The 15,634-nt window shown below is 41.8% G+C and overlaps 1 pseudogene; it reads left to right on the top strand.

The window, feature by feature from the left end:
* Positions 1 to 15,634, top strand: part of Gm18728 (predicted gene, 18728) — a 429,487-nt pseudogene that overhangs the window by 57,214 nt on the left and 356,639 nt on the right.

Here is a 15,634-nt window from a genome sequence, read left to right on the forward strand (position 1 = left end):
AGCACACATTGGACCTAGTAGTGGTAGACATCAACACCCCACTCTCACCAATGGACAGATCCTAGAAATAGAAACTAAACAGAGACACATGGACACTAACAGAAGGGATGAAACAAATGGATTTAACAAATATCTACAGAACATTTTATCCTAAAACAAAAGGATATACCTTCTTCTCAGCAAAAACAGGCCTCCACAGATACAAAAGTATTGAAATTATGCCATGCATCCTATCTGATCACCACGGACTAAGGCTTATCTTCAATAACAACATAAATAATAGAAAGCCAGCATTCACCTGGAAACTGAACAACACTCTAGTCCATGATACCTTGGTCAAGGAAGGAATAAAGAAAGAAATTAAAGACTTTTTATAGTTTAATGACAATGAAGCCACAACATACCCAAACTTATGGGACACAATGAAAGCAGACCTAAGAGGAAAACTCATAGCCCAGAGTGCCTCCAGAAAGAAAATAGAGAGAGCATACACTTGCAGTCTGACAGCACACATAGAAGCTCTAGAACTAAAGGAAGCAAATTCACCCATGAGGAGTAGACGGAAGGAAATAATCAAACTTAGGGCTGAAATCAACCAAGTGGAAACAAAAAGAACTGTTCACCCAAACCAGGAGCTGGTTCTTTGAGAAAAACAATAAGATAGATAAGCCCTTAGCCAGACTAACTAGAGGGCCCAGGGACAGTATCCTAATTAACAAAATCAGAAATGAAAAAGGAGACATAACAACAGATCCTGAGACAATGCAAAACATCAGATCCTACTCCACAAGGCTATAGTCAACAAAACTAGAAAACCTGGATGAAATGAACAACTTCCTAGACAGAAACCAGGTACCAAAGTTAAATCAGGATCAGATTAACGATCTTAAAAGACCCATTTCCCCTAAAGAAATAGAAGCAGCCATTAATAGTCTCCCAACTAAAAAAAGGCCAGGACCAGATTGGATTAGTGCAGAGTTCTATCATACCTTCAAAGAAGACCTAATTCCAACTCTCCTCAAGCTATTCCACAAAAATGAAACAGAAGGCACTCTACCCAATTCATTCTATGAAGCCACAATTACTCTGATACCTAAACCACACAAAGATCCAACAAAGAAAGAGAACTTCAGACCAATTTCCCTTATGAATATCAATGCAAATATACTCAATAAAATCCTTGCAAACAGAATCCAAGAACACATCAAAAAGATCATCCATCATGACCAAGTAGGCTTCATCCCAAGGAGGCAGGGATGGTTTAATATATGGAAATCCATCAATGTAATCCTTTATATAAACAAACTGAAAGACAAAAATTACATGATCATATACTTAGATGCTGAGAAAGCATGTGACAAAATCCAACACACATTCATGATAAAAGTCATGGAAAGATCAGGAATCCAAGACCCATGCCTAAACCTAATAAAAGCAATCTACAACAAACCAGTAGCCAACATCAAAGTAAATGGAGAGAAGCTGGAACCAATTCCACTTAAATCAGGGACAAGACAAGGCTGCCCACTTTCTCCCTAACTATTCAATACAGTACTTGAAGTCCTAGTCAGAGCAATTAAAAAACCAAAGGAGATCGAGCAGATTCATATTAGACAGAAATAAGTCAAAATATCACTATTTGCAGATGATATGATAGTATATATAAGTGACCCTAAAATTTCTACCAGAGAACTCATAAACCTGATAAACAGCTTCAGTGAAATAGCTATATATAAAATTAACTCAAACAAATCATTGGATTTCCTCTACACAAAGGATAAACAGGATGAGAAAGAAATTAGGGAAACAACACCCTTCACAATAGTCACAAAAAATCTAAAATACCTTGGTGTGACTATAACTAAGGAAGTGAAAGATCTGTATGATAAGAACTTCAAGTCTCTGAAGAAAGAAATTGAAGAAGACCTCAAAAGAAGGAAAGATGTCTCATGCTCATGGATTGGCAAGATTAATATAGTAAAAATGGCTATCCTGCCAAAAGCAATCTACAGACTCAATGCAATCCCCCTCAAAATTCCAACTCAATTCTTCATAGAGTCAGAAAGGACAATTTGCACATTCATTTGGAATAACAAAAAAACTAGGATAGCAAAAAACTATTCTCAACACTAAAAGAACCTCTGGGGAAATCACCATGCCTGACCTTAATCTGTACTACAGAGCAACTGTGATGAAAACTGCATGGTACTGATACAGCAACAGACAGGTAGATCAATGGAATATAATTGGAGACCCATAATTGAACCCACACACCTATGGTTACTTGATCTTTGACAAGGGAGCTAAAACCATCCAGTGGAAAAAAGACAGCATTTTTAACAAATGGTGCTGGCACAGCTGGCAGTTATCCTGTTGAGGAATGAGAATTGATGCATTCTTACCTCTTTGTACAAAGCTCAAGTCTAAGTGGATCAAAAACCTCCACATAAGACAAGAGACACTGAAATTAATAGAGGAGAAAGTAGGGAGTACCCTTGAAGATATGGACACAGGGGAAGATTTCCTAAACAGAACAGCAATGGCTTGCACTGTAAGATCAAGAATTAACAAATGGGACCTCATAAAATTGCAAAGTTTCTGTAAGGCAAAAGATACTGTCAATAAGACAAAAACGCCACCAAAAGATTGGGAAAGGATTTTTACCAATCCTAAATCTGATAGGGGACTAATAGCCAATATATACAAAGAGCACAAGATGCTGAACTCCAGAAATTCAAATAACCCCATTAAAATGGGGTACAGAGCTAATCAAAAAATTCTCAACTGAGGAATACCTAAGGGCTAAGAATTACTTGAGAAAGTGTTCAACATCCTTAATCATCAGGGAAATGAAAATCAAAAGTGTTGGGAGCCGCGCCCACATTCGCCGTTACAAGATGGCGCTGACAGCTGTGTTCTAAGTGGTAAACAAATAATCTGCGCATGTGCCGAGGGTGGTTCTTCACTCCATGTGCTCTGCCTTCCCCGTGACGTCAACTCGGCCGATGGGCTGCAGCCAATCAGGGAGTGACACGTCCTAGGCGAAGGAGAATTCTCTTTAATAGGGACGGGGTTTCGTTTTTCTCTCTCTCTTGCTTCTTGCTCTCTCTTGCTTCTTGCTCTCTGGCTTCTTGCACTCTGGCTCCTGAAGATGTAAGCAATAAAGCTTTGCCGCAGAAGATTCTGGTCTGTGGTGTTCTTCCTGGCCGGTCGTGAGAACGCGTCTAATAACAATTGGTGCCGAAACCCGGGACGAGAAAAAACTCGGGACTGGCGCAAGGAAGATCCCTCATTCCAGAACCAGAACTGCGGGTCGCGGTAATAAAGGTTCCCGTAAAGCAGACTGTTAAGAAGGATTCAACTGTATGAATTCAGAACTTTTCAGCTGGGGAACGAGAGTACCAGTGAGTACAGCTTTACGAGGTAAGTCTGATCTTGAACTTTCTAAGGAAATTCAAGACAGTCTATCAGAAGTAAAGTGGAATATGTTTGGCCTTGAATTTTTTCTAGTGTTAGAAGCCCTTTTGTTCCTTTTCACATGTTATCAAGTGATTAAGATAGGGCTGAAAATTCTAGAGGAAATTCAGGACAAGCTATCAGAAGTAAAGCGGGGAGAGAGAGTAGGAGCAAAGAGAAAATATGGTACACAAAATAAGTATACAGGCCTTTCCAAGGGTCTTGAACCCGAGGAAAAGTTAAGGTTAGGTAGGAATACCTGGAGAGAGATTAGAAGAAAAAGAGGAAAAAGGGAAAAGAAGAAAGATCAATTAGCGGAGGTCTCTAGGAGATACTCGTCACTAGATGAGCTCAGGAAGCCAGCTCTTAGTAGTTCTGAAGCAGATGAAAAATTCTCCTCTGAGGAAACAGACTGGGAGGAAGAAGCAGCCCATTACCAGCCAGCTAATTGGTCAAGAAAAAAGCCAAAAGCGGCTGGCGAAGGCCAGTTTGCTGATTGGCCTCAGGGCAGTCGGCTTCAAGGTCCGCCCTATGCGGAGCCCCCGCCCTGCGTAGTGCGTCAGCAATGCGCAGAGAGATGCGCAGAGAGGCAGTGCGCAGAGAGGCAGTGCGCAGACTCATTCATTCCCAGAGAGGAACAAAGGAAAATACAACAGGCATTTCCGGTCTTTGAAGGAGCCGAGGGTGGGCGTGTCCACGCTCCGGTAGAATACTTACAAATTAAAGAAATTGCCGAGTCGGTCCGTAAATATGGAACCAATGCTAATTTTACCTTGGTGCAGTTAGACAGGCTCGCCGGCATGGCACTAACTCCTGCTGACTGGCAAACGGTTGTAAAAGCCGCTCTCCCTAGTATGGGCAAATATATGGAATAGAGAGCGCTTTGGCACGAAGCTGCACAAGCGCAGGCCCGAGCAAACGCAGCTGCTTTGACTCCAGAGCAGAGAGATTGGACTTTTGACTTGTTAACGGGTCAGGGAGCTTATTCTGCTGATCAGACAAACTACCATTGGGGAGCTTATGCCCAGATTTCTTCCACGGCTATTAGGGCCTGGAAGGCGCTCTCTCGAGCAGGTGAAACCACTGGTCAGTTAACAAAGATAATCCAGGGACCTCAGGAATCCTTCTCAGATTTTGTGGCCAAAATGACAGAGGCAGCAGAGCGTATTTTTGGAGAGTCAGAACAAGCTGCGCCTCTGATAGAACAGCTAATCTATGAGCAAGCCACAAAAGAGTGCCGAGCGGCCATAGCCCCAAGAAAGAACAAAGGCTTACAAGACTGGCTCAGGGTCTGTCGAGAGCTTGGGGGACCTCTCAGCAATGCAGGTTTAGCGGCTGCCATCCTTCAATCCCAAAACCGCTCCATGGGCAGAAATAATCAGAGGACATGTTTTAACTGCGGAAAGCCTGGGCATTTTAAGAAAGATTGCAGAGCTCCAGATAAACAGGGAGGGACTCTCACTCTTTGCTCTAAGTGTGGCAAGGGTTATCATAGAGCTGACCAGTGTCGCTCTGTGAGGGATATAAAGGGCAGAGTCCTTCCCCCACCTGATAGTCAATCAACTGATGTGCCAAAAAACGGGTCATCGGGCCCTCGGTCCCAGGGCCCTCAAAGATATGGGAACCAGTTTGTCAGGACCCAGGAAGCAGTCAGAGAGGCGACCCAGGAAGACCCACAAGGGTGGACCTGCGTGCCGCCTCCGACTTCCTATTAATGCCTCAAATGAGTATTCAGCCGGTGCCAGTGGAGCCTATACCATCCTTGCCCCCGAGAACCATGGGCCTTATTCTCGGCCGGGGTTCACTCACCTTGCAGGGCTTAGTAGTCCACCCTGGAGTTATGGATTGTCAACATTCCCCTGAAATACAGGTCCTGTGCTCAAGCCCTAAAGGCGTTTTTTCTATTAGTAAAGGAGATAGGATAGCTCAGCTGCTGCTCCTCCCTGATAATACCAGGGAGAAATCTGCAGGACCTGAGATAAAGAAAATGGGCTCCTCAGGAAATGATTCTGCCTATTTGGTTGTATCTTTAAATGATAGACCTAAGCTCCGCCTTAAGATCAACGGAAAAGAGTTTGAAGGCATCCTTGATACCGGAGCAGATAAAAGTATAATTTCTACACATTGGTGGCCCAAAGCATGGCCCACCACAGAGTCATCTCATTCATTACAGGGCCTAGGATATCAATCATGTCCCACTATAAGCTCCGTTGCCTTGACGTGGAAATCCTCTGAAGGGCAGCAAGGGAAATTCATACCTTATGTGCTCCCACTCCCGGTTAACCTCTGGGGAAGGGATATTATGCAGCATTTGGGCCTTATTTTGTCCAATGAAAACGCCCCATCAGGAGGGTATTCAGCTAAAGCAAAAAATATCATGGCAAAGATGGGTTATAAAGAAGGAAAAGGGTTAGGACATCAAGAACAGGGAAGGATAGAGCCCATCTCACCTAATGGAAACCAAGACAGACAGGGTCTGGGTTTTCCTTAGCGGCCATTGGGGCAGCACGACCCATACCATGGAAAACAGGGGACCCAGTGTGGGTTCCTCAATGGCACCTATCCTCTGAAAAACTAGAAGCTGTGATTCAACTGGTAGAGGAACAATTAAAATTAGGCCATATTGAACCATCTACCTCACCTTGGAATACTCCAATTTTTGTAATTAAGAAAAAGTCAGGAAAGTGGAGACTGCTCCATGACCTCAGAGCCATTAATGAGCAAATGAACTTATTTGGCCCAGTACAGAGGGGTCTCCCTGTACTTTCCGCCTTACCACGTGGCTGAAATTTAATTATTATAGATATTAAAGATTGTTTCTTTTCTATACCTTTGTGTCCAAGAGATAGGCCCAGATTTGCCTTTACCATCCCCTCTATTAATCACATGGAACCTGATAAGAGGTATCAATGAAAGGTCTTACCACAGGGAATGTCCAATAGTCCTACTATGTGTCAACTTTATGTACAAGAAGCTCTTTTGCCAGTGAGGGAACAATTCCCCTCTTTAATTTTGCTCCTTTACATGGATGACATCCTCCTGTGCCATAAAGACCTTACCATGCTACAAAAGGCATATCCTTTTCTACTTAAAACTTTAAGTCAGTGGGGTTTACAGATAGCCACAGAAAAGGTCCAAATTTCTGATACAAGACAATTCTTGGGCTCTGTGGTGTCCCCAGATAAGATTGTGCCCCAAAAGGTAGAGATAAGAAGAGATCACCTCCATACCTTAAATGATTTTCAAAAGCTGTTGGGAGATATTAATTGGCTCAGACCTCTTTTAAAGATTCCTTCCGCTGAGTTAAGGCCTTTGTTTAGTATTTTAGAAGGAGATCCTCATATCTCCTCCCCTAGGACTCTTACTCTAGCTGCTAACCAGGCCTTACAAAAGGTGGAAAAAGCCTTACAGAATGCACAATTACAACGTATTGAGGATTCGCAACCTTTCAGTTTGTGTGTCTTTAAGACAGCACAATTGCCAACTGCAGTTTTGTGGCAGAATGGGCCATTGTTGTGGATCCATCCAAACGTATCCCCAGCTAAAATAATAGATTGGTATCCTGATGCAATTGCACAGCTTGCCCTTAAAGGTCTAAAAGCAGCAATCACCCACTTTGGGCAAAGTCCATATCTTTTAATTGTACCTTATACCGCTGCACAGGTTCAAACCTTGGCAGCCACATCTAATGATTGGGCAGTTTTAGTTACCTCCTTTTCAGGAAAAATAGATAACCATTATCCAAAACATCCAATCTTACAGTTTGCCCAAAATCAATCTGTTGTGTTTCCACAAATAACAGTAAGAAACCCACTTAAAAATGGGATTGTGGTATATACTGATGGATCAAAAACTGGCATAGGTGCCTATGTGGCTAATGGTAAAGTGGTATCCAAACAGTATAATGAAAATTCACCTCAAGTGGTAGAATGTTTAGTGGTCTTAGAAGTTTTAAAAACCTTTTTAGAACCCCTTAATATTGTGTCAGATTCCTGTTATGTGGTTAATGCAGTAAATCTTTTAGAAGTGGCTGGAGTGATTAAGCCTTCCAGTAGAGTTGCCAATATTTTTCAGCAGATACAATTAGTTTTGTTATCTAGAAGGTTTCCTGTTTATATTACTCATGTTAGAGCCCATTCAGGCCTACCTGGCCCCATGGCTCTGGGAAATAATTTGGCAGATAAGGCCACTAAAGTGATGGCTGCTGCCCTATCATCCCCGGTAGAGGCTGCAAGAAATTTTCATAACAATTTTCATGTGACGGCTGAAACATTACGCAGTCGTTTCTCCTTGACAAGAAAAGAAGCCCGTGACATTGTTACTCAATGTCAAAGCTGCTGTGAGTTCTTGCCAGTTCCTCATGTGGGAATTAACCCACGCGGTATTCGACCTCTACAGGTCTGACAAATGGATGTTACACATGTTTCTTCCTTTGGAAAACTTCAATATCTCCATGTGTCCATTGACACATGTTCTGGCATCATGTTTGCTTCTCCGTTAACCGGAGAAAAAGCCTCACATGTGATTCAACATTGCCTTGAGGCATGGAGTGCTTGGGGGAAACCCAGACTCCTTAAGACTGATAATGGACCAGCTTATACGTCTCAAAAATTCCAACAGTTCTGCCGTCAGATGGACGTGACCCACCTGACTAGACTTCCATACAACCCTCAAGGACAGGGTATTGTTGAGCGTGCGCATCGCACCCTCAAAACCTATCTTATAAAACAGAAGAGGGGAACTTTTGAGGAGACTGTACCCCGAGCACCAAGAGTGTTGGTGTCTATGGCACTCTTTACACTCAATTTTTTAAATATTGATGCTCATGGCCATACTGCGGCTAAACGTCATTGTACAGAGCCAGATAGGCCCAATGAGATGGTTAAATGGAAAAATGTCCTTGATAATAAATGGTATGGCCCAGATCCTATTTTGATAAGATCCAGGGGAGCTATCTGTGTTTTCCCACAGAATGAAGACAACCCATTTTGGTTACCAGAAAGACTCACCCGAAAAATCCAGACTGACCAAGGGAATACTAATGTCCCTCGTCTTGGTGATGTCCAGGGCGTCAATAATAAAAAGAGAGCAGCGTTGGGAGATAATGTCGACATTTCCACTCCCAATGACGGTGATGTATAATGCTCAAGTATTCTCCTGCTTTTTTACCACTAACTAGGAACTGGGTTTAGCCTTGATTCAGACAGCCTTGGCTCTGTCTGGACAGGTCCAGACGACTGACACCATTAACACTTTGTCAGCCTCAGTGACTACAGTCATAGATGAACAGGCCTCAGCTAATGTCAAGATACAGAGAGGTCTCATGCTGGTTAATCAACTCATAGATCTTGTCCAGATACAACTAGATGTATTATGACAAATAACTCAGCAGGGATGTGAACAAAAGTTTCCGAGATTGTGTGTTATTTCCATTCAGTATGTTAAATTTACTAGGACAGCTAATTTGTCAAAAGGTCTTTTTCAGTATATGTTACAGAATTGGATGGCTGAATTTGAACAGATCCTTCGGGAATTGAGACTTCAGGTCAACTCCACGCGCTTGGACCTGTCCCTGACCAAAGGATTACCCCATTGGATCTCCTCAGCATTTTCCTTCTTTAAAAAATTGGGTGGGATTAATATTATTTGGAGATACACTTTGCTGTGGATTAGTGTTGCTTCTTTGATTGGTCTGTAAGCTTAAGGCCTAAACTAAGAGAGACAAGGTGGTTATTGCCCAGGCGCTTGCAGGACTAGAACATGGAGCTCCCCCTGATATATGGTTATCTATGCTTAGGCAATAGGTCGCTGGCCACTCAGCTCTTATATCCCATGAGGCTAGTCTCATTGCACGAGATAGAGTGAGTGTGCTTCAGCAGCCCGAGAGAGTTGCACGGCTAAGCACTGCAATAGAAAGGCTCTGCGGCATATATGAGCCTATTCTAGGGAGACATGTCATCTTTCATGAAGGTTCAGTGTCCTAGTTCCCTTCCCCCAGGCAAAACGACACGAGAGCAGGTCAGGGTTGCTCTGGGTAAAAGCCTGTGAGCCTAAGAGCTAATCCTGTACATGGCTCCTTTACCTACACACTGGGGATTTGACCTCTATCTCCACTCTCATTAATATGGGTGGCCTATTTGCTCTTATTAAAAGGGAAGGGGGAGATGTTGGGAGCCGCGCCCACATTCGCCGTTACAAGATGGCGCTGACAGCTGTGTTCTAAGTGGTAAACAAATAATCTGCGCATGTGCCGAGGGTGGTTCTTCACTCCATGTGCTCTGCCTTCCCCGTGACGTCAACTCGGCCGATGGGCTGCAGCCAATCAGGGAGTGACACGTCCTAGGCGAAGGAGAATTCTCTTTAATAGGGACGGGGTTTCGTTTTTCTCTCTCTCTTGCTTCTTGCTCTCTCTTGCTTCTTGCTCTCTGGCTTCTTGCACTCTGGCTCCTGAAGATGTAAGCAATAAAGCTTTGCCGCAGAAGATTCTGGTCTGTGGTGTTCTTCCTGGCCGGTCGTGAGAACGCGTCTAATAACACAAAAGAACCCTGAGTTTCCACCTTACAACAGGCAGAATGGCTAGGGTCAAATTTCGGGTAACAGCAGATGCTGGAGAGGATGTGGAGAAAGAGAAACACTCCTCCATTGCTGGTGGGATTGAAAGCTTGTACAACCACACTGGAAATCAGTCTGGAGGTTCCTTAGAAAACTGGACATAGTACTACCAGTAGATCCAGCAATACCTCTCCTGGGCATATACCCAGAAAATGTTCCAACTGGTAATAACTATACATTTTCCAGTATGTTCATAGAAGCCCTATGTATAATAGCCAGTAGCTGGAATGAACCCAGATGTCCCTCAACAGAAGAATGGATACAGAAAATGTGGTATATTTACACAATGGAGTACTACTCAGCTACTAAAACCAATGAATTTATGAAATTCTTGGGCAAATGGATGGATCTGGAGGATATCATCCTTAGTAAGGTAATCCAATCACAAAAGAACTCACTTGATATGCACTCACTGATTAGTGGATATTAGCCCGGATACCTATAATACCCAATATACAACTTCCAAAACACAAGAAAATCAAGAAGGGCAACCAACACGTGGATACGTCATTCTTCCCTAGAATACGGAATAAAATATCCAAGGAAGGAGTTGCAGAGACAAAGTTTGGAGCTAAGAGGAAAGGATGGACCATCCTTTCTTCTTCCCATGATCAGCCCCCAAATGCAGACACTATTTCATACACCTGCAAGATTTTGCTGAAAGGACCCTGATATAGCTGTCTCCTGTGAGGCTTTTCCAGTGCCTAGCAAAAACAGAAGTGAATGCTCACAGTCATCTATTGGATGGGACATAGGACCCCCAGTGGAGGAGCTAGAGAAAGTACCCATGGAGCTGAAGGAGTCTGCAACCCTATAGGTGGAAAAACAATATGAAATAACCAGTACCCCCTGAGCTCGTGTCTCTAGCTGCATATGTGTCAGAAGTTGGCCTAGTTGGCCATCATTGGGAAGAGAGGTCCTTTGGTCTAGCAAATTTCATATGCCCCAGTACAGGGCAACACCAAGGCCAAGAAGTGGGAGTGAGTGGGTAGGGGAGCAGGACATGGGGAGGGTATAGGGGGCTTTTGTGATAGCATTTGGAATGTAAATGAAGAAAATATCTAATAAGAAACAAACAAAGAAACAAAACAGAAAAACAGTGATCAAGTCCTTTATTTGCCCCTTCATCTGAGTAAGACAGCTTGTAGACATGACTATCTCCAAGAACATAATTAAATTTTCTTCTGAAACTAGGAAACTAGATATCTGAAGTCATGAGGAGGCATTGCCTGGGTTATATTTAAAGACAAAACTATCAAGAAAAGTAAGAATTCACGTAGCTGTAAGAGTATAGGGCAATGGGCTAATGACATAACAATGTAGGTAAATTACTTGGCACAATTTTGAGCATCTGAGTATAAATCACACTTTTTTTTGAGAACCTAAGTAAACATCTGTCATGCTGGCCCTCCTACAATGGTGGGCAGAGAAGCATGGATTTTCAGAAGTTATTGGAGCAATATTCCTGGCATTCACAGGTGTCTACAACAGGCTGACCCTATTATAAACAGCAAAGATGAACATCAGCATTTAAGGATGTGATATTACTTTCACACTCATACCATTGTATTCATGTTAATAAAAGTGCATGTATCATTATAAATACACATACAAACTCATAAAATCCCAAAGACATACATTCACACACACACACACACATTGGAAAATAATGTAAAACACAATAGTAACTATATTCTTCCACTCAGGGGAATTAGAAGTGAATACTGTAAGGTTACATCATTATTTGATTCATTAATAATTTTGTGTATGAGCAAGCTTATTGTGATTAGTTGAAAATTTCCCTCCAAATATTTTCTGCACCAATAATTTCAAAATAAAACTTTTTGGAAACAGTTTGTTTGTTCTTGTGTCTAATCTTCATGTGAACTGTCTCTGGAATTGGAAGGGTCTCGAAGTCAGGTTACTGGTGTCTTTAATAAGAGTAGAGGATAGGCTGGGAAAGTGCTGTGCAGAAAAGTACTTGAAGACCTGATTTCAATCCTTTGAACACAAGCAAATAAAGCTTTGCTTTGTGTTGTGTAGTTGAAATCCCAATGATGGGGATGCAGAAACAGGTGGATCTCTACAGTTCACTTTTCATACAGCTACATAGTGAATTCCTGATATAAGTTGAGGCTTTGCCTCAACAGACCATGTTAAACTAGACAGAACTTAAAGAATCAAGGTTAATCTCTGGCCTCTGGCCATGTTGCTCTATGTATGAGTCATAGACAAAATCGGCAGGGACTGGCCTGATTCATTCATAAAATAAGATACACTTACCACTTGTAGGAGTCAACAAATGCTGGGAGTAAATAGGGGAAAATACTCTCCTGGTACTTTCTGAGAACATTCAGACTTACACCTCTTTAATTTGCAAAGTTCTCATCTCTAAAATTATGAAACATTCTTGATTTTATAAATCATCTAGTTAGTAGGGGTGTTCTTTGAAAACTCCAAGGTTCTCCTGTACTTTCATACCTATTATTTTCTGCTGTTAACCTTGTATAAGTTGGAGGTCTTCTACATAAAACAGGTCATTGCCCATACACCAGCAGGAATAGCCTAAAAGGAAAGGCAATGTCAACTCTACTCAGAAACAGCAGCTTATTTCTGGCCTCCACACACAGCTTTGCATGTGCATACTTTTGATTAAACACTAATATTCCCTACAAAAACACTTCTCATGTCCTCCAGGTCATCAGGTATGATGCCATAGCTATTGAAAAAATGTTGTATATAATGTTTCTTCTCGACCTAAATAGCTCTTGCTCAAGGTAACATCATCACTGAAATTTACCATCAGCTTTATATGCCTGTGGAATACAAACCTCCATCACTGGAAACTTTCTTTATAGACCAGATTCAAATGCAGTCATCCATACTTGTCATGATAGTTATTGAAGGTAGAATTGTTTTCTGATGCATGTGGATTATTTATTTTTCTTTTCCATGTTCTTTATTTGAAAAATAGTGATTTTTTTTTTGCTGAACCCTTCATCATGGCATTATTATTTTATCTTTTCTTTTTTTAATTTTAATTAGGTATTTTCTTCAATTACATTTCCAATGCTACCCCAAAAGTCCCCATACCCTCCTCCCCCCACTCCACTACCCCCCTCCCACTTCTTGGCCCTGGTGTTACCCTGTATTGAGGCATATAAAGTTTGCAAGACCAATGGGCGTCTTTTTCCACTGAGGGCCGACTAGGCCATCTTCTGATACATACACAGCTAGAGACACGAGCTCTGGGGGGTACTGGTTAGTTCATATTGTTTTTCCACCTATAGGGTTGCAGACCCCTTTAGCTCCTTGGGTACCTTCTCTAGCTCCTCCATTGGGGGCCCTGTGATCTATCCAATAGCTTACTGTGAGCATCCACTTCTGTGTTTGCTAGACCCTGGCATAGCCTCACAAGAGACAGCTATATCAGGGTCCTTTCAGCAAAATCTTGCTAGTGTGTGCAATTGTGTCAGCGTTTGGAGGCTGATTATGGCATGGGTCTTCAGGTATAGCAGTCTCTAGATGGTCTATCCTTTCGTCTCAGCTCCAAACTTTGTCTCTCTAACTCTAATTGGGTGTTTTGTTCCCAATTCTAAGAAGGGGCAAATTGTCCACACTTTGGTCTTCATTCTTCTTGAGTTTCATGTGTTTTGCAAATTGTATCTTGTATCTTGGGTATTCTAAATTTCTGGGCTAATATCCACTTATCAGTGAGTACATATCATGTGAGTTCTTTTCTGATTGGGTTACCTCATTCAAGATGATGCCCTCCAGGTCCATCCATTTGCCTAGGAATTTCATAAATTCATTCTTTTTAATAGCTGAATAGTACTCCATTGTGTAAATGTGCCACATTTTCTGTATCCATTCCTCTGTTGAGGGGAATCTGGGTTCTTTCCAGCTTCTGGCTATTACAAATAAGGCTGCTATGAACATAGCTGAGCATTTGGTTCATGGCATAGGGCTGTGTACTGGATAGTTTTGTGTCAACTTGACACAGCTGGAGTTATCACAGAAAAAGGCGCTCAGTTGAGGAAATTCCTCCATGAGATCAAACTGTAAGGCATTTTCTCAATTAGTCATCCAGGGGGAAAGGCCCCTTGTGGGTGGGACCATCTCTGGCCTGGTAATCTTGGTTCTATAAGAGGGCAGGCTGAGCAAGCCAGGGGAAGCAAGCCAGTAAGGAACATCTCTCTATGGCTTCTGCATCAGCTCCTGCTTTCTGACTTTCTTGAGTTCCATCTCTGACTTCTTTTTGTGATGGACAACAGTATGGAAGTGTAAGCTTAATAAACCCTTTCCCTCCCCAACTTGCTTCTTGGTCATGATGTTTGTGTAGGAATAGAAATCCTGACTAAAACAGGCTGAAACATTATTTCTGATAATTTTTTACACTATTTTGTAATTTCTTAGGAAAGCAAGTCTTGTCCATGGAACTGAACAGGGTGATTTGTTAATGAGAGCCTAGCCTGATCATGCTTCCATCTCTCTACTTTGTGTCCCCAAAAGCAAGTGCCTGCTAAAAATGTGCTGAATATTTGTCCTGGCTGCATCATTCTTCAGTGATATATGGATTAAATGTTTTCTAAAATGACTTTGACATCATTATAAATTTGACTTAAAAGCTGTTCAATTGCTGCATTTGCTGGGGATTTTCTTTGCCACATAGCTCAGTAAGCCTGCCCTCACATAACTCAATATCCACAGGAAGGGAAAAAATGTGGGAAATGACCTATGTAAATAGCCAGACCTGAAGGAAATACCTACAGCAATGAGCATAATGTGACACGTCTGCTTGGTGGCTACAGATATGAGGTCTGGTTCATGAATGATCTCTAATTGTTGAGGGAAAAAAAGGAGAAGCCATTATTAATTTATATGTAGCAAACATTTTATAAGTATTAGGAAAATCTTTATATTGCTTATGGAATATGCTCTTTAAAATGAACAAAGGGAGGACAGTAATGTGAAAACAGTAATTTTTAGGTTGGCAGTATTGTTTGGGAAATCATGATTATTAGTGTTAGCATCCATAAGTTACAAAACTGTACTTGGACAAAGGCACACGCTCTATCATCGGCCATTGGCTGTCATAGATATAGGGCACCTTCTCTTTCCTCTTATCATTGAATGAATATGACATATTTCCAAAGCAATCACACTGGAACAGTTGATAGGGTATATCAGTGAATTTTACTCTTTGGTTGTTATGCAAAACTCCAGGGTGGAATGGGCTTGTAAATCTACTGTCACAATGCAAACTTGAAAGGAATCCACTAGAGAAAATTCAACACTATAGCAAAGAGTACTGCATGACGAATACTGTCCAAGTCTAACACATCCTCTGACAATTAAAAAAAAAATTCCTTAGTGGTCATTTGACACTTCTCAGTAATTTTGAAATTGGTTTTCTTAATTACTTTCTTCTTGCTGTGGTAAAATCTCTGACAAGGGTCAGTTTCATGGAGAAAATACTTATATCTGGCTTGTAATGATTGGAAATTGAGGCAGCTGGTCATATTCACAGTCTAGAGCAGAGATGGAAGGAAGTTTGCTGGTGCTT

Source organism: Mus musculus, chromosome 1 (assembly GCF_000001635.26).
Source record: "Mus musculus strain C57BL/6J chromosome 1, GRCm38.p6 C57BL/6J".
In the NCBI taxonomy this organism is placed as follows: Eukaryota; Metazoa; Chordata; class Mammalia; order Rodentia; family Muridae; genus Mus; species Mus musculus.